Raw genomic sequence first — 19,002 nt, 5'->3', positions numbered from 1 at the left:
GCCGTGGCGTCCAGGTGATTGGCGTCAGCGACGTCCAGGGAATAGGCAGCAAGGCGACGTCGAGGTGATTGGCAGCGGGGTTCAACGGCACCTACAGCCAGGCGATCGGTGTTGGCGGCGGCGTGTAGGCGATTTGTGCCTGCGCACAATGTTATCGGTCGTTTTCTTGGCTCAGCGAAGCAACTTTGGCTGCCTACACGATGCAATCAGGTACATGTACACATCTAGGGGTGGTCTGGTCCTTTCAGGTGCGGATAAATGGAAAAAACTACAGGAAAAACTGGAAAAGGGAGGCAATGCGATGGTAATCAAGAGGTCCACGACCTGGATGACATTTTTGAGAAACCCATCTTGAGAGTGGCATTCTTGCGAAACCCAATGTTTAAAGTGGTAAACATCCAATTTTCTCCTGATTTGTGGGCTGCTTGGTGGCCTTTTCTTTACTTTCTAAGGCATGTTTGTGTTGTTGCCTAGGTTTAATACTTTCTTTACTTGCTCATAGACGCGGTGATTGCTTTTATTTATAAAGCAGAGCGAAAGCTTATTTCAAGAAGAAACAATCCATAGCAAACTCAGAAAAAAAATTAAATGCGGGACATGGCAAACGCAGGAGTATGGCGTCTAGCTTGCACAAAAATGTCTTCGTGACACCTTACTCAAGTACGGCTATGTCATTCTTCCACATCAATTGCAAGCCACCACTTCGGCCGCCACTCTCATTAATGATCATATTGTCAATCCAACTCTCCTTTTAATTTTGTCTACCTTAACTTTAATTATCAAGATGCTTCTTATACAAAAAGAACACATTAGGTTGTACCCGCTTCTAGAGTTTCAAAAGCGCACAAACTGCCCAATGTTACCCAACTTGCAATACATCCAACTTAGGGTTTCGTTGCTGACGGCTCATATTTGAGCTATTTTCATAATCATTCGCACCTTGCTTTTTCTACCTTTCCAAATCCTGGAATTTCTTCTGGTTTTTTTAGAAAACTCTTGTATATTTTCTTACCGCATCCCATTTTACAGCAATTGAACTTTTTTAGTAACATATCTGATGGTGGCGTCAATAAGATCACTTCAATAAGATCCCATTTTACCGCATTCCATTTTACCACACCAGCCACTTTTTGACAACCCTTCTATTTCTTTGTAGCTCATCTACCTCATCCTTGGTGATGTACATATCCTGAAATTCAGAATCGTCCCGGTAGCCCGGATTCCTACCTCGGCCTCATTCCATCATTCCTCCTCCTCCCCCATTGCTTCTGACACCAGACGTCTGTGGATCCTCAGTTTCATATTTTACTAGTAACCGCTCTCCACAATCACAGTCCTTTGGTTCATGAATTTCATCTCGACACTCAGTTACCTTGTGGCCAACCACATAAGTAACAACAGTATGGAAGTTTTTCAAATTAGTCGTGATACCTTTTCCACTCCTTCAGTGTAATTGGCACAAATTGAAAATGGCTTACTTAAATCAATAAACATACGAGCCCTCAAGCACTTTGATGGATTTATCCCGCCTTCATTAACAATAGTAGTGAAAGGTGGCTCCCCACCTTTTTAGGTACCTTCTCAACAAGCTCTTTCTTCTTCATTAGTCCTTCTGTCACCTTGTATCCGTGCCCAAACTGAGATCTTACCAAGCTTATAATATGTGTCTTTTCCATTGTATTCCTCCAAAACGACTGTTGCTCCCTTAAACAAGCAAGGGCCACCTTCCACGACTCTGTTCCAGTCAACTAAAAAGTGAAATTGTACAAGAAAAACATTTGACCCCATAAGTATGAACATGACATCTTGACCCAATACCCATGCATTGCACATTGACTTGAAAATGGTTGCATGAGTTGAACGGTTTTGGGTTGTGAACCCTAGATAAACCTAGCCAACACACCTCCTTGATGAATCCTTCCAACTCCTTCGAGACATCCATATCAGTCTCCTCCTCCTCATGTAGATATTCGAGCATGGGCTTCGGGAACAAAGCTTTGACGCTGCCACCATAGACTGCTTAGGACGCGACAATGTCCTCTGTGTCATGCTGGTATATAGGAATTTGCAAAATCCTCTCTGCATCAATATGCTAGAAGGTATCCCAAATCAGAGGTTCATCCCACTCAGAGGACTCAATAAGGACCTCACTGATATAGTAAACCGGTCGTTGAACCGGATATTCCTTGCCTGCCTCATTCCTTTCCACCACAATAGCCACACTGACAGCTCGGTTGTTGGCAGCTACATATAACAGCAACGGCTCCTTATCAATGGGAGCAGCCAAAACGGGCGGCTCAGCCAACTGCTTCTTCAAGTCCTCAAATGCTTGATTAGCAGCATCACTCCAGACAAAGTGATCTGTTTTCTTCATCATCTGGTACAGCGGTATATCTTTTTCATCCAACCGGCTTATGAACTGGCTTAAGGCCGCAATACGACCTGCCAGACGTTGAACATCATTGATGCATGCCAGCTTAGCCAAAGAAGTAATGGATTTGATCTTCTCCGGGTTAACTTCAATGCCTCTGTTGGAAACCAGAAAACCCAACAGCTTACCAGCTGGCACGCCAAAAACACACTTGGCCGGGTTAAGCATCATCTTATAAACCCGAAGATTATCGAAGGTCTCCTTCAAATCATCAATCAGGGTTTCCTTCTCTCTTCACCACAATGTCATTCACATAAGCATGAACATTACGCCCGATTTGATTATGAAGGCAATTTTGCACACACCGTTGGTAAGTCGCCTAGGCACTCTTGAGCCCAAAAGGCATGGACACATAGCAGAAGGCTCCAAACAGAGTAATGAAAGTTGTCTTCTCCTGGTCCTTAACTGCCATTTTGATCTGATGATAACCAGAATACGCATCCAAAAAACTCAAACGCTCACAACCTGCCGTAGCATCAATAATTTGATCAATACGGGGAAGAGCAAAAGGATCGGCCGGACAAGCCTTGTTCAAATCCGTGTAATCCACACACATACGCTGTCGGGGGTTGGGTGCGACATATGCCAAAGGATGGCTTATCATGGTGGGGGCGAGTAGAACGTCGCCGGTGCCTGGAAGCGGGATGAGGCGTAGGCATGTAAGCCGGCGAATCTTACCCAGCTTCAGGGCTCTCCGAGGAGATAATACCCCTACTGCTGCTCTGCGGGGTCTCCGCATGATCACTATGGCAAAGTGGGTACAAGGTTGCTCCTTGAGCTGTGTTCTGAGGGAGGAAGAAGCAAGGCTAGTTCCCTCCTGCCTATATTCTGTGGTCTAGTGCTAATGGGGTCGAACCCTTTGCATGGGTGCCCCGGGGGGTTTATATAGGCCTACCCCCCGGGGGTACAATGGTAATCCGGTTGGGCGCGGGTCCCAGCGGTCTGTCTCTCAGGCCGCCGTCTTCTCCGCCGACTGCCGGGGCCCGGCGACTGGTGGGCCCCGCTGACTGGTCCGGTACGGAGCCGACAGGCCATGTCCGCCGCGGGCGGGTCCTGCCGGCTGCGGATCACTGTATCCATGCTTCTAATGACGCTGGCTTGGTCATGGGGTCATGGCAACAGTGCCGCCACCCGACGGGCGATCACTGTTGCCACGCCCCGTCTCGTCTAGTTAATGGCGTGCAGGGCCCGTGGGAGGGGCTGGCCGACTCTGCTAGGCCGACTCCCACGGGGTCCGTCTTGTGGTGCTCTCGCCATCTTTGGTGCCCCCGCTGACTGGTGGGGCCTGCCGTCTTTGGGTCATACAGTCAGGCCGACGTGGGCACAGGGTTCAGCCCACTGGGGTTGACGTCAGGGCTGGCATGGCAACAGTGCCGCGCCGGACGGAGATCTCCGCGGGTACGGCGTACTGTAGCTACGCCTTCGGCCTTCCCTTGGTCAGGGGCGGGCATGGACCTCGCAGAGGCCGCGCCTGTCCCATTCCTTCTTACGAGAGCATGAGGTGGTTGGAGTCGCGGGCCGACTCCCATAGCCGGCTTCTCTGGAAGCCGCTAGCTCGGAGTCAGCCCACCTTAACGTCGCCCCTGGGACTCGGCCGTGAGTAGGTATCCAGCAGCGCTGTGGCCGACTCTCAGAGGCGGCTTTCCGTCATGGGGCTCTTGAGGGGCGTAGCCTGCCCCGATGCCTTGAAAGGTTCTGGGTCTTGGGTTAGCCTACCCGTGGCCCATTGCTCTGACAGTAGTCCCCGAAGCTGGCGAGGCGCCAAGGGAGACACGTCGAGGAGCCTCAGCAGTTTCTTACTTCCGGTGATTGGATCTGGGCTTCGCCTGTCGTATTTCTTCAAGCCGACTATCGGGAGCCCGACTCGCTGGAGGCCGTCTCGTCTCTTGAAGAGTTTTGAAAGTCGTGGCGGGATCCAGACGACGTGCCTGATAAGCTTCCAGGTTGCCGCCCGTTGCGGACTCGCCGCGTGGCGCCATGTGGCCGGGCCAGTCTGCCCACCCACGCGCGCGACGGGACAGGCCCGTAGGCGGGACCCGCCACTACCGCCCCTCGGCCTTCGCATGGATCCGTTGCGGCCGAGTGGGCGGTCGGGATTCCTGCGCAGTAACTTTGTGCGGTAAGTCGTGGGGGTCGTGGGGTCCTGGGTGCAGTTAATCCCACGACGCTCCCTCGGCTTCTCAGCCTAGGAGCCTATAAGTAGGCGGAGGGAGCGGGCGGCGAAGCACGCGCGCGCATTCCCTCTGCTTCCTCCGCTCCCTCTTCCTTTTCCCTTCCTTTGCTGCCATCACGTCGAGCCTCATCACGCCCGCGGCGATGAGTTCTTCTTCCACCGCCGCGCCCGCCGCCGTACGCTCCGGCATGTGGGACGGCTTTGAGGTCGACGACGACCACATCGAGTTTCTTCACAAGACCCGTCGTCTTCCTGGTGAAGGCCTCGTGCGAGCCCGTGCCGCGCCAGCGGGGAAGGTATCGCCGGTGCCGGAGGAGGGAGAGCGGGTCATATTCCGCTCGCACCTCATGCCCGGCCTCGGGCTGCCGGCGAGCGGCTTCTTCCGCTCCTTCTTGGAGTTTCACGGGCTCCAGCCGCACCACCTTACACCGAACACGGTGGTGCTGCTGGCTGCCTTCGCCACCCTGTGCGAAGGCTTCCTCGGTGTCCTCCCCACCATCGAGTTGTGGGGAGAATTCTTCAGCTCCAAGCTCGGCACGCACGTCGCCGGCGTGCCAGCTCAGTGCGGCGCCTTCATCGCGATGCGGAGGTCGTTGGCCGACAACCCATTTCCCCCCATCCCGCTGATTACGTCGGTGAAGATGTGGCAGCGATCTTATTTCTATGTGAAGAACGTCGCCCCAGAAGGCGACTGGGTCAACCTGCCGCCTTACGAAGCCGGCGCACTGGCTGGAAGGCTCCCCAGCTGGTCCCACAGGGCCAAGACGCTGACTCCTGCCGGCGCCGCCGTCGTCGCGCGACTCCGAGTGCTGACGCAGTCAGAGGGTCTGGTCGGGGCCGACTTGCTGGCCGCCTTCATGGCGCGCCGAGTCCTCCCGCTCCAAGGTCGGCCTCACATGATATGCCAGATGAGTGGGCACCGGGACCCCAGTCGGATGTGCTCCAAGGACATGCCCCACACGGAGGTGGCGGACACGGTGAATTACATCACGAACTGCGGCCTCTCGGGGAATTGGCAGTTCGGCATGGAGCCGTACTCGCGCGCCAACCCCCCGCCTGTGGTAAGTCGTCTCTCTTCTTATTCCATTCTTTCTTCAGCCGAATCCGACTTCTAACCTTTTTTAGTACTTGAACCAGAACCCTCTCGTCCAGCCTTCGGCCGACACCGCTGGGTCGGTGTCGGTGTCAAAACCGGCGGATCTCGGGTAGGGGGTCCCGAACTGTGCGTCAAGGTCGGATGGTAACAGGAGACAAGGGACACGATGTCTTTACCCAGGTTCGGGCCCTCTCGATGGAGGTAAAACCCTACTCCTGCTTGATTAATATTGATGATATGGGTAGTACAAGAGTAGATCTACCACGAGATCAAGGAGGCTAAACCCTAGCAGCTAGCCTATGGTATGATTGTGTATGATGAAGTTGTCCTACGGACTAGAACCCTCCGGTTTATATAGACACCGGATAGGGTTAGGGTTACACAGAGTCGGTTACAATGGTAGGAGATCTTGAATATCCACATCGCCAAATTTGCCTTCCACGCCAAGGAAAGTCCCATCCGGACACGGGACGAAGTCTTCAATCTTGTATCTTAATAGTCCAGGAGTCCGGCTGAAGGTATAGTCCGGCTATCCGAACACCCCCTAATCCAGGACTCCCTCAGTAGCCCCCGAACCAGGCTTCAATGACGACGAGTCCGGCACGCAGATTGTCTTCGGCATTGCAAGGCGGGTTCTTCTCCAAATTCTGTGTACCTGTAGGAATAATGTCCGATTTTCAAACGTAGCGCTCCTTGGCTTCCACGCCCAATAATGGCCATCTTCCACGTGTCAAACGAATGCGAAAAGCCGGGGCGTTTTTATATCCACACCCCTAGCCGCATAAACAAGTCGCCTATTTAACAGGATGAGGATTCAGATCCAAACCACACCTCCCCCTTTCCACGAGAAATCATCAAAGCGCCTCCAGCAAAGGTCCATTCCAACATGGCCAGCCGCCGCAGCTCCTCCTCTCGCCCTTCCAGTCCTATCCCTGGAGACTGGGAGAGTTTCTCCATCCCGCATAGCGAGTTAGTGTCGCTTCAGGCCAAGGGATTTCTCCCTCAGGCTTATATGGTCCCGGTCCGAGCCGGACTCGCCACCTACCATGGCGGAAAACAAGCGGAGAGCTCACCTAGTCCCTATAAAGGAGAGCGGGTGTGCCTAGTCCCTTATCTAATAAGGGGACTGGGATTTCCAATTCATCCATTTCTCCGAGGGCTCCTGGAGTTCTACGGCCTCCAGCTGCACAATCTTACGCCCGCCTCAATATTGCATATTGCGGGCTTCGTCGCTCTCTGCGAGCTATTTTTGGGTGTTGAGGCTCATTTCGCATTGTGGAAGAGGATATTCTGCCTGGTGCCCCACTCTCAAGAAGGGTCCATATATCAAGTGGGCGGAGCCGAAGTATGGCGCATCGCCGGGACCGGGTATCTATCCGGTACCTCAAAGAAGGCGTCCGAGGACTGGCCCTCGGAATGGTTTTATATAGATGACGTCCCGCTATCGGATCCTGTCCGGGTCGGTCTCCCTGAGTTCAATAGTGCTCCATTAAAGAAACGCTTGAGCTGGCGTCCGCGGAGCTCTCAAAGAGAAAGCGACAGAGACGTCCTTTACTTGATGGGCCGGATAAGACTGTTGGCTCATTCCAGACTAACCATGATTAGAGTCATGGCCATATGCATTATGCGGGGGGTGCAGCCACTTCAATATAGAGGCCACCACATGTGGGATTTCAACGGGGAGGATGACGCCACCCGCTACGGCCGTAAGGGGCCGGCCTCAGCCGTCGCTCTAGTAAAGATCTTATCCTCTTTGTACAAGGGAGAAGAGGAGGAATTCCTCCGCGTCGACCCGCAGGGCGGATTTTCCATGTACAATCCTCCGAATTGGGTAAGCGGACAATTGTGCTTTCCTGTTTATTTTTTATTCCTGTGATTAAATATGTAGTCTAACGACTTCAACGCAGGAATTGCGTCAGGAGGTAAAAGATATAAACAGCCATCCTCCACAGCCCGAGGACCCAGAACGGTCCCTCGATCCGGACTCCGAAGAGCACCGGACATATCGGTGGAGCTTATCGACGGGGTGTTTCATCAGCTAAGCAAGGACAATACCTTGGTAGCCATTATGGCTGATTACCCAGGGTTAATCCCGGCCTCCCAGGTGACAAATACCGGAGCTTTATTCCCTTGAGAGGGGTCCCATTCCCACGGATTTCGGTTGTTCTGACAGCAACCATGTTTTGTAGGGGAGATTCCCGAGGCGGGAGGCCGATCCTGCGGCAGCTAGCCAACGAGGGGCCGCAGGGCCCCGTGGGGCAAAAAGGAATGTGGTCCGGACTGAGATGCCGGCGCAAAGGTACAACACACCCTCTTTTTCCCTGGTGTTTTACTCCTTCATGGTATATTAACGTTCGTGCTATCTTCAGGACGAAGAGACCTCGCCGGACTACATCCGGAGAGGTTGCCAATCGCGCCTCCACCAGCTAGGCTCCCACGCCCGGCCCGGAAGTGGAGGCAAACACAAGGCGCGCACAGGACGCTCCTCCGACAGAGGATGCGGACAGGCTGTCTGCCACCCATTCCGAGGTGGAGTGCCATGAACCACAGGCGTCGCCGGACAGTCCTTCGCGACGCTTGTTTCTCCCAAGAGGCTTTAGATGCCTTCAATTCGGGAGATGCGTACCTCCGTGCTGCTCAAAATGGTTTAGCCAGAGCCACGGAGCAGTATGTGAAAGACATACGGGTAAGAAAATTTTGGTAAATATAGATATACCAGTAGCCCCCGAGACTTGAAGCAGTTAGAGTAACTGATTTAAGGATCATTCGTTATGCAGGTTCTTACAGAGAAGAATACTGTACTGTCCCAGGAGCTGAAAGAGTGCAAAGCCCAATTGGAGGCCGCACTAGCCGCGACAAGGGAGCCCAAGGAGACCCCCTCTGGTAATACATGTTTCAAGAATATAAGTATTATGTGAAATACGGCGAATGTGCTAATCTGACAAATGGTATTGGAGATGGCGCCGGACTGGGTCCGGAAAAGCAACAACTTCTACGCCAGTTAAAGGCTGGTGAAAGCATGCTAACAAAGGTGAGGCAGGAGAAGAATGACCTTCAGGATGCCAACACCAAGCTGGACGTTGAACTGAAAGATGTTCGTGGCCAGCTGTCGGACTCCACTAAGGAGAATCAGCGACTTCGACGTGGCATTTTTAGTAAGTGCTTAAACGAACTCTTAAAAAAGGAGTTCGGCGAGGAAGGAGACTAACAGAGTTATGTCTGTAGGTATTCTAACAGGTCGTCTTGCAGAGGAGATGCCCGGTTCAACGGGCGACCTTCTTCCCGAACTCCCGCAACTGCACGAGCGAGTTTGGCAGGTGATGCAGGGTGTTGCCCAAGCCTTATGGCCATCCCTTCCCAGTCTCGAAGGCCTTGGAGAGCTTGCGGATAAGCTAAAGGGAGCACGGCGACGCTTCCAATTGTGGAAGATTTCGGCCTGCCGCCAAGGCGCAAGAGAAGCCTGGGCCATGGTGAAGACGCGGTACACCAAGGCTGACCCAAATCGCATGGCCGAGGTTGGACCTGTGGGGCCTGACGGGGAGGAGATCCCTGTAAGCTTAGTATACGGCCAAGTAGAATTGGCCGCAAAGTATTCCCAGCAGGACTGTAAATTAGACAGCCTGTTAGATGGTATAGAAGAGGAATACGAACAGTCGAAGTGACTATGTAATTTTTAATTGACATGTAGAATGCCTTCTAGCCGGATTGTAGATCTTTTGTCATTGCCGACCTTTTCGCTTCGACCTCGGGACCTGACGGTCCGGAGTGTGTCCGAATACCCTATCGGTTAAGTATAAACCGGGGTATGCATGGAGACCAGGCGTAGGGGCCATTAGTGCTTTATCAGACAAGTGCCCAACTAGTTATGTTATATTACATGGTTAGTAAGAAACATCTTCCAGAGAGAATAGTTCCGTTAGGGGTTCCTTTCTCTGGGAGGCATGCCCTAAAGTGCATGTCCGGACTGCAAATGCAGGAAAATCATCTGGGGGCATGTATATAAATGAGTAAAAAAGTTCATCTTTAGTTCACCGACGGAATATTCCCTTAAGAACGCTAGCTTTCGGCTTCACCCAGTCTGAGGTACACATCCGGATGATCCGGCAGTAACAATCACAGAGGTGCTCCCTTTACCGCCTAGCCAAACAATCGGGAACGTAGGGGTAAGCACAGGAGCCAGGCAACCCAGCTTGGCCAAAACTTAAGTCATATCGATGCATATAATGGTGAAGAAAAGGTACATGCGGAAGTTTGACGTATGTGTTGGGCATGAAACCCATATAAATAAGCTTCTGTTAAAGAAGCCCCCAGGTTAAATGAGCGCAGGTGGCACGTCACTTGATGAGCCTTTAAGGGCTATAAGAGAAAAGAGTGGAAGGAGAGAAATGAAGACAGAAAAAATAGCATAAAAAATGGACAGAGGAAGGAGATAAACACAGAGTCCGGCGCTAGGCATAGAATCTTCGGAGACGTGCGGTGTTCCATGGGTTCGGCTCGAGTCGGTTATCCGACGCATCTCGCAGGCGGTACGCTCCACCAGTCAGGACTTGGTCGATTATGAAGGGACCTTCCCATTTGGGCTTGAGTTTGTCCTTTTTCTTATCCGGCAGGTGTAGAACTAGTTCGCCAACATTGTAATTTTTGGCCCGTACTTCTCTGCTTTGATATCTTCGAGCCTGCTGTTGGTAAAATGCGGAACGGGCTTTTGCCACATGGCGCTCCTCCTCTAAAGCGTCCAAGTTGTCCTGCCGATTAAGCTCGGCTTCTCTTTCTTCGTACATGTGCACTCGAGGCGAGTCATGAATTATGTCGTAGGGCAGAACTGCCTCTGAGCCGTACACCATAAATAATGGTGTGTATCCGGTGGTGCGATTCGGCGTGGTCCGCAGCCCCCAGAGTACGGAGTCGAGCTCCTCCACCCAGTGCGTATTGGATTCCTTGAGGGACCGCACTAGTCTTGGTTTAATGCCGCTCATGATGAGACCATTTGCACATTCGACCTGGCCGTTGGTTTGTGGGTGATAGACAGAAGCATAGTCGAGCTTAATGCCCATGTTTTTGCACCACAGCTTTTACCTCGTCGGAGGTGAAGTTTGTGCCGTTATCAGTGATGATGCTGTGGGGGACGCCGTAACGGTGTACAACCCCGGATATGAAGTCTATCACAGGTCCGGATTCGGCCGTCTTAACAGGCTTGGCTTCTATCCATTTGGTGAATTTATCCACCATGACCAGTAAGTGTTTTTTCTTGTGGCTTCCGCCTTTAAGGGGTCCCACCATGTCAAGCCCCCAGACCGCAAAAGGCCAAGTGATGGGGATAGTTCGGAGGGCGGTGGGTGGCATATGGCTTTGGTTTGCAAAGAGCTGGTAACCGACGCATCATTGGACCAAGTCCTGAGCGTCTGCTCGGGCCGTCGGCCAATAAAAGCCCGTACGGAAAGCCTTGCTTACAAGGGACCGAGCTGCAGCGTGATGGCCACCGAGTCCGGCATGAATTTCGGCCAGCAAATTCCGCCCTTCCTCTTCGGAGATACATCATTGAAGGACTCCGGTAGTGCTTTTCTTATAAAGCTCTCCCTCGTGGACCTTATAGGCTTTAGATCGCCGCACTATGCAGCGTGCCTCATTTTGGTCCTCTGGGAGTTCCTGCCTAGTAAGGTAGGCTAGGAACGGTTCTGTCCACGGGGCGATGACCGCCATTATGATGTGGGATGAAGGTGTAATTTCGGTGGCACAACAACCAATTATGTCAGATTGTTCGGCGTCGGGTGGTGCGGTTGTGTCCGGGCTATTATTTGTGGGTTCCCCCTCCCATGCTACGGATGGTTTAAACAATCTTTCTAAAAAGATGTTAGGAGGGATCACATCGCGTTTTGCCCCAATACGTGGAAGGACATCCGCTGCCTGATTGTTTTCTCGGGCTATATGATGAAACTCCAACCCTTCGAACTGAGCTGACATTTTTAGGACGGCATTGCGGTAAGCTGCCATTTTTGGATCCTTGGCGTCGAAGTCTCCGTTTATTTGGGATATCGCGAGGTTCGAGTCCCCGCGCACCTCTAGGCATTGAATGCCCATGGATACTGCCATCCGGAGACCATGTAGGAGGGCCTCGTATTCGGCTGCATTGTTGGAATCCGTGTACATGATTTGGAGCACATATTGAACTGTGTCTCCTGTGGGGGACGTCAGGACGACGCCGACCCCTAGCCGGCCAGCATTTTGGAGCCGTCGAAATGCATGATCCAGTTTGAATATGTGCCGTACTCTTTAGGGAGCTCGGCCTCCGTCCATTCTACGACGAAGTCGGCCAGGACTTGCGATTTAATAGCTCGCCATGGCTTATAGGTTATATCGAACGGGAGGAGCTCGATGGCCCATTTTGCTATCCGGCCCGTTGCATCGTGGTTGTTAATAATATCATTGAGTGGTACTTCCGAGGCTACTATTATGGAACACTCTTGAAAGTAGTGTCGTAGCTTCCGGGATGCCATAAATACCGCGTATGCAATCTTTTGATAGTGCGGGTACCATGATTTGCATGGAGTGAGGACAGTGGACACGTAGTAGACCGGCCTTTGAAGGGGGAGTTTGTGTCCGTCCGTTTCCCGCTCGACGACGAGTACTGCGCTGACAACTTGATGAGTTGCTGCAATGTACAATAGCATTGGTTCGCCAGTGTTTGGCGCGGCCAGGACTGGGTTTGTTGCTAATATGGCCTTTATTTCCTCGAGTCCGGCCGTGGCAGCGTCCGTCCACTCGAAGTGTTCGGTGCGCCTAAGGAGGTGGTAAAGGGGCAGCGACTTTTCTCCCTGGTGGGAGATGAAGCGGCTTAGAGCCGCCACGCATCCGGTTAGTTTCTGTATTTGTTGGAGGTCTTTTGGGACATCCAATTATGACAAAGCTTGGATCTTGGCTGGATTTGCTTCGATTCCTCTACCAGATACAATGAATCCCAAGAGCTTTCCAGCTGGAACGCCGAAAACGCATTTTTCCAGATTGAGCTTGATTTCGTATTTTCGGAGGTTATCGAATGTAAGCCTCAAGTCGTCTACTAGAGATTCGACATGTCTTGATTTGACGACCACATCATCATGTACTCCTCCACTGTTTTGCCGATCTGGTTTGCCAGACATGTTTGGATCATGCGCTGATATGTTGAGCCGGCGTTTTTTAGCCCGAAGGGCATTGTGTTGAAGCAGAATGGGCCGTATGGTGTGATGAATGCCGTTGCGGCTTGGTCTGATTCTGCCATCTTGATTTGATGGTAACCGGAGTATGCGTCGAGGAAACACAACGAATCGTGTCCTGCAGTGGCATCGATAATTTGATCTATGCGAGGGAGGGGGAAGGGATCCTTTGGGCAGGCCTTATTGAGGTCTTTAAAATCGACGCATAGGCGCCAGGATTTGTCCTTCTTTGGTACCATCACCAGGTTTGCTAGCCAGTCCAGATGTTTTATATCTTTAATGAATCCGGCCTCCAATAACTTGGCTAGCTCCTCTCCCATAGCCTGTCTCTTCGGTTCGGAAAAGCGCCGAAGGGCTTGTTTGACAGGTTTGAATCCTTTCTGGATATTTAAGCTGTGTTCGGCCAGCCTGCGTGGGATTCCTGGCATGTCTGAAGGGTGCCAAGCAAAAATGTCCCAGTTCTCTCGTAGGAACTCTCGTAGTGCGGTGTCTACATTAGGGTTCAGTCGTGCCCCGATATAGGTTGTTTTATTGGGGTCCGTTGGGTGGACCTGGAATTTGACTATTTCGTCCAGTGGTTTGAAGGATGTGGATTTGGATCTCTTATCGAGTATCACATCATCCCTATTAACCATGGAGCGCAGCGCGGTCAGTTCTTCGTCCGCTAAGGTTTCGGATAGTGCCTCAAGGGCCAATGCGGCTGTCTTGTTTTCGGCGCGGAGTGCTATGTTCGGATCACTAGCGAGAGTGATAATTCCGTTTGGCCCAGGCATCTTGAGCTTCATGTACCCGTAATGGGATATAGCTTGGAAAACTTTGAATGCCTCCCGTCCTAATATAGCGTGGTATCCGCTTTTGAACGGGGCCACCTGGAGCGTGACTTTTTCGGACCTGCAATTATCCGGCGTGCCGAACACCACATCTAGTGTGATCTTTCCAGTGCAGCACGCTTCCTGACTGGGGATTATTCCTCTAAAGGTTGTGCTGCTTCGCTCAATGTGGTTCCTGTCTATTTTCATCTTTTGGAGGGTTTCCTCGTAAATGAGGTTCAATCCGCTGCCTCCATCCATGAGTACCTTTGCGAGGCGACAACCGTCCACTATGGGACTGAGGACCAATGCGGCTGGTGCTCGGGTTGTTCGGATTTTAGGTTCGTCACTCGCGTTGAAGGTGATAGCAGTGTTACTCCATGGGTTTATCGTTGCTACTTGATAGACTTTGGTGAGGCTGTGGAGTGTTCTTTTTCGCATATTATTTGATGCGAAAGTCTCGAAGACTGTGAGAACGGTACTGGTGTCCTCGGGCTGGCTTTCTTCGGGCTCTGAAATTAGGAGGTCCTCGCCAATTTTGGCCACCTGCCGGAGTATCCAACATGCTCTAAGGCTGTGAGTTGGAGTGGCGTCCTCTGTACTGTGAATCCTACAAGGTCCATCAAGCCATCTTTCCAGTACGGTTCCATGCCCTCTAGAGGGTTTTGGCTTTCTGATATTTGATCCGGGTGCCTTACTGTGGTGCACCCTCTTAGTTCGGACGGGATTGCTATTCAAGGCCGGATTATCCCAAAATTTTATTTCGGTTTTCCAAGCGCTTTCCATCGCACAGTACATTTGTACTATGGACGCCAAGTCAGCGAAGCGTGTAATATCACGACGACTTATGGCGTTAAGTATTCCCTCGTCCGTGCAATTACTGCAAAAGATTGAAATCGCGTCTCCCTCGCTGCAGTCCTTTGTCCTGTTCATAACCAGGAGGAATCTGGCCCAGTAGTGATGTACTGTTTCTTCGGGCTTTTGCCTGATTTGGGAAAGATCGCTTATGATCGGGCGGGCGGGTGTCGTTGAATCTGAGACCTCACCCAATTTACGATTCGGAGGCCGAAGATCTTCCGAACTCTGAAGTCCGGAGTCTTGGATGTTGTCCGATGAGTCTAGCCCGTTGCCTGATTCTAAGCTCAAGTCTTGGATTGTATCCTCCCCTCCGCGGGTATCCGGCCTGGACGGTTCGGGAATTCAGACGTAGCTAGTCCTTAGGATAGATGAAGGGTCGCCGCACTGCGCCTCTACCACGGCAACGTGGTGGGTGACTTGGGGAGAGTTAATTTCTCTTAGATCGGGTTTAAGCCCAACCTGGTCGTGATTTGTAGCGACCCCCAGTGCGGCGATGCGATCCAAGAGCTCGTTTACGGAAGAGAGCTCCATCGGATCCAACTGCTCGGCGAGTTCTGAGCTGGCGTGAAGGTTGCTTTCGATGACCCGAGAGGTCACTGTCGGTGTCAAAACCGGCGGATCTCGGGTAGGGGGTCCCGAACTGTGCGTCAAGGTTGGATGGTAACAGGAGACAGGGGACACTTTGTTTTACCCAGGTTCGGGCCCTCTCGATGGAGGTAAAACCCTACTCCTGCTGGATTAATATTGATGATAAGGGTAGTACAAGAGTGGATCTACCACGAGATCAAGGAGGCTAAACCCTAGAAGCTAGCCTATGGTATGATCGTGTATGACGATGGTTGTTGTATGTATGATGTATCTTAGTCCTACGGACTACAACCCTCCAGTTTATATAGACACCGGATAGGGTTAGGGTTACACAGAGTCAGTTACATGGGGAGGAGATCTTGAATATCCTCACACCTAGCTTGCCTTCTACGCCAAGGAAAGAACCTTCCGGACACGGGACGGAGTCTTCGGTCTTCTATCTTCATAGTCCTGGAGTCTGGCGGGAGATGTAGTCCGGCTATCCGAACACCCCCTAATCCAGGACTCCCTCAGTAGCCCCTGAACCTGGCTTCAATGACGAGTCCAGCACAAGAATTGTCTTTGGCATTGCAGGGCGGGTTCCTCCTCCAAGTTCTTCAAGAAGACGAGTAACACCAAAAATAGTGTCCGGCTCTGCAAAATAAGTTTCCACGTATTGCCATATAGAGAATAATGTTAACACAAATCTAATCTGCCGACGTATCCTGCGACGTATCATAACATCGCGGCCAAGCCTTCTGTATGGAGTATTTTACTGTTGCATCGCCGCACGTTTAACGAGGCGGTTTCCTTGGCACGTCTTATCGAAGCAGAGATCGTGCACCCCTTTCAGCGGGATTCTCATTAATACGGACGTGGGTAACCCAACCGTGCTGTTTATCACAGCGCTTGGGAGGCAGGCGAGTTTTATTAGGCAAGTGGGGACGCATAACCGCAGTCGACCATATAAGGGGATAAAGATCCGCCCTTTCACTTTACGCCTTCTTCCTCCTCTGCCAATCCATCTCTTGCGCACTCAAGCTCCAGCGCCTAAGCTCGCCGTTCTCACCTCAACCTTCCCCTACGATGTCTGGAGCGGGAGGCAAGTGGATGGCCTCCTCCGTCACGGAGGAGCAAGTAAAAAAGTTAAGGAAAGCCGGATACTTGTCCAAGGACATTGCCCATCGGCTTCCTGAGGGTGGTCAGATTCTCCCCACCCCACAGCCCCATGAGAGGGTAGTTTTTCTTCCCCACTTTCTTCGCGGACTAGGGTTTCCACTCCACCCATTTGTCCGGGGTCTCATGTTCTATTACGGGCTGGATTTCCACGATCTGGCCCCGAACTTTATCCTCAACATCTCGGCGTTTATCGTCGTGTGTGAGGCCTTTCTCCGCGTCCGCCCCCACTTCGGCCTCTGGCTCAAGACCTTTAACGTCAAGCCCAAGGTGGTGTCCGGCACCCAGGCGGAGTGCGGAGGCGCCATGGCCGGCAAGATGGCCAATATCCTCTGGTTCGAGGGCTCCTTTGTGGAGACCTTAAAGGGGTGGCAAGCCGGGTGGTTTTACATCACCGAGCCACGCGATCCGAAATGGATCGCAGCCCCCGAGTTCAGATCCGGACCCCCCACGCGGCTTATGTCCTGGAAAGAGACGGGCCTGTCGTGGGGCAACGAAGAAGAAGTGACCGGACTGCAGAAATGTGTCCGGTCCCTGGTGAACAAGCCCATCAAGCTTGTGAATGTAATCCAGGTTATGCTCGTCCGCCGGATCCTCCCGTGCCAACAACGGGATTTTACTTTGTGGGAATTCGACTCGGCGCGGCACCGAACCCTTAGTAGGCTCTTCGACACGACGTATGAAGACGTCTGGAAGGTGCTGACCAAAGGCGCCGAGTCCCCCTCGTCCGCTTCCGAGGATCGCGGATTCAGCTCGCAGCGTCACGCCAGCGAGGTAAGCTATCTGTACCTTTGACAGGCTTGTTAAGCTCTTTTTTCATAGATTGACTCCATGCGGGATCCAAACTCCCTTCACCTTTGACAGGCGTGGCGAGAGATAGCCGGACCCATCAACTGTCCGGCTCCTCTGCCCGAAGACCCAGCCCTAGCTCTTTTAAGGAAGCTGCTGGCTCCGGTACCTTACGTGGTGCTGGATAAGAAGGTCAAGAAGAAGGCGACCACCGGGGTTCGAAAGAGTGCCCGCAACGTGGTGCTATCAGACTCGTCACCTGGCGAGTCTGCGACGCCCTCCTCTCGTGAAAGCGAGGAGGAGGAAGAAGAAATCCCTCCCCCTCCAATGGGGGAAGGAAAGAAGAGGAAGGCCGCCCCAGCGGGGGCGGCTAAGGGGTCCAAAAAGAGGAAAACCCCTCCGCCGGACTACTCCCCTGACCCCAATAAGGACGAGGAGGAGCGGCCGGAAAGGACCAAGCGTCCGGCGACGTCGTAAGTATTCGGATACCAGAGTAACTCATGATATTCTTTCTTTTGCGCAGCTTTCCCTGATGTTTAAATGTAATTGTGCAGGCCGCCCTGGACCACACTCGACGATTCGTCGAGTGGTTCCCTGGACTCTTCGTACGTGAACTCAGTTCCGCCCGCTATCTCCCCCTCCGGACGGATGATGCCGAAGTGGCGTCCCGCCGAACTCCTGGGCAGGAGGAGATGGTTCTGGAGGAGCCGTACGGCGACCTCCCGGACTCCAGGAGTGGAGGGGATAAGTCCCTCCAGGGCACCAAGTGCGGCTCTGTGCCGGACACCGCGCCGGTCTCAACAGACCCGGCGCGTGGCGGGCAATCTCCTTCCAAGAGGAGTGAGCCGTCAGGCCCGGCGACCTCTGCCCAACCAGAGGCGCCGGACTATTTGATGGAGACGCTTGAAGGCGCCACCATCGACGAGGAGCACCGTACTATTATGAGTACGGTGATCAAAAGGGTTCAGTCCGCCAAGAGCGGGCTGAACGAAGCTTGCGCCAGCCTTCTAACAGGCTTTCAAGCAAGTAAATAATATGTTAAATCTATTACCGCATAGACAGTAGCCCCTGATGCTCTGTTCGGTGTTCGGAAAGAAAAGCCGGATAGAGGATCTAATAATTATCGCAGGAGACTAATAAAAAGGTCAAATATGCGTGTGCAGGCTTCGCTGCTGTCCACCGCCGCATTGACTGCGCAGGTGGACGTCCTGAAGAAGGACCTTGAGCGGTCCGAGCAAGAGCTCGGACTTGCCAAAGGGCAGCTCAAAGAGAATGAAGGTAAGAAAATCCTCTGAATAATAAAATGTGCCCATGGAGAGGCTTGATTGCGAAAAAATAACAGGAATATGCTGCCTAATGCAGGGGCCACGACGAAGGTGGCCACCCTGAGGCAGGCGCTTACCGAGGCCGAAAAGAAAACGGCCGAGGAGCGCACCGAGCGAGAAAGGCTTGGGGTCGAATGCGGCGAGGTGCAGCAGAAGCTGCAGGATCTCATGAAGAAACATGAGGCTCTGGAGCTTGACGTGAAAACGCAAGCCACCGTGCTCACCTCTGCCGTTGAGGCCGCCAAGAATGCTAAGGCCGAAGCCCAGAAGGCTCTCCAAGAATTGGAGGAGTTGAAGAAGATAGCAGCGGGTAAGGCATTTTCAATGCAAAGTAAGAATATAAAAATAAAATACCTGTTTCTTACCCGGATCCGGAGTTCTCCAGGGGCTTTTGTCGATCTTCCCCGCAGCGCGTCCGATGCCGCCGCTTTCTATGGAGCCGGAGAGAGCAGCTCGGCGGAGAGTGTGTTCTGGTCTCAGTACTGTGAGGCCGGACACCCTGTGCCCTTGAGTGACCGGCTGAAGCAGCTGGTCGAGCTACACAAGGCGGCCGAACAGGCCATAAATGGTCTTATAGTTCGGCTGTGG

General features: G+C 52.5%; 1 pseudogene; it reads right to left on the bottom strand.

The window, feature by feature from the left end:
* Nucleotides 1–1,234: 1,234 nt before the first annotated feature.
* LOC119309101 overlaps nucleotides 1,235–19,002 on the bottom strand; it is a 48,059-nt pseudogene continuing 30,291 nt past the window's right edge.

The sequence above is a fragment of the Triticum dicoccoides genome, chromosome 5B, assembly GCF_002162155.2.
Source record: "Triticum dicoccoides isolate Atlit2015 ecotype Zavitan chromosome 5B, WEW_v2.0, whole genome shotgun sequence".
Classification (NCBI taxonomy): domain Eukaryota; kingdom Viridiplantae; phylum Streptophyta; class Magnoliopsida; order Poales; family Poaceae; genus Triticum; species Triticum dicoccoides.
Note: the sequence above shows the minus strand (reverse complement) of the source record. Positions and strands in the feature narration are given on the sequence as shown.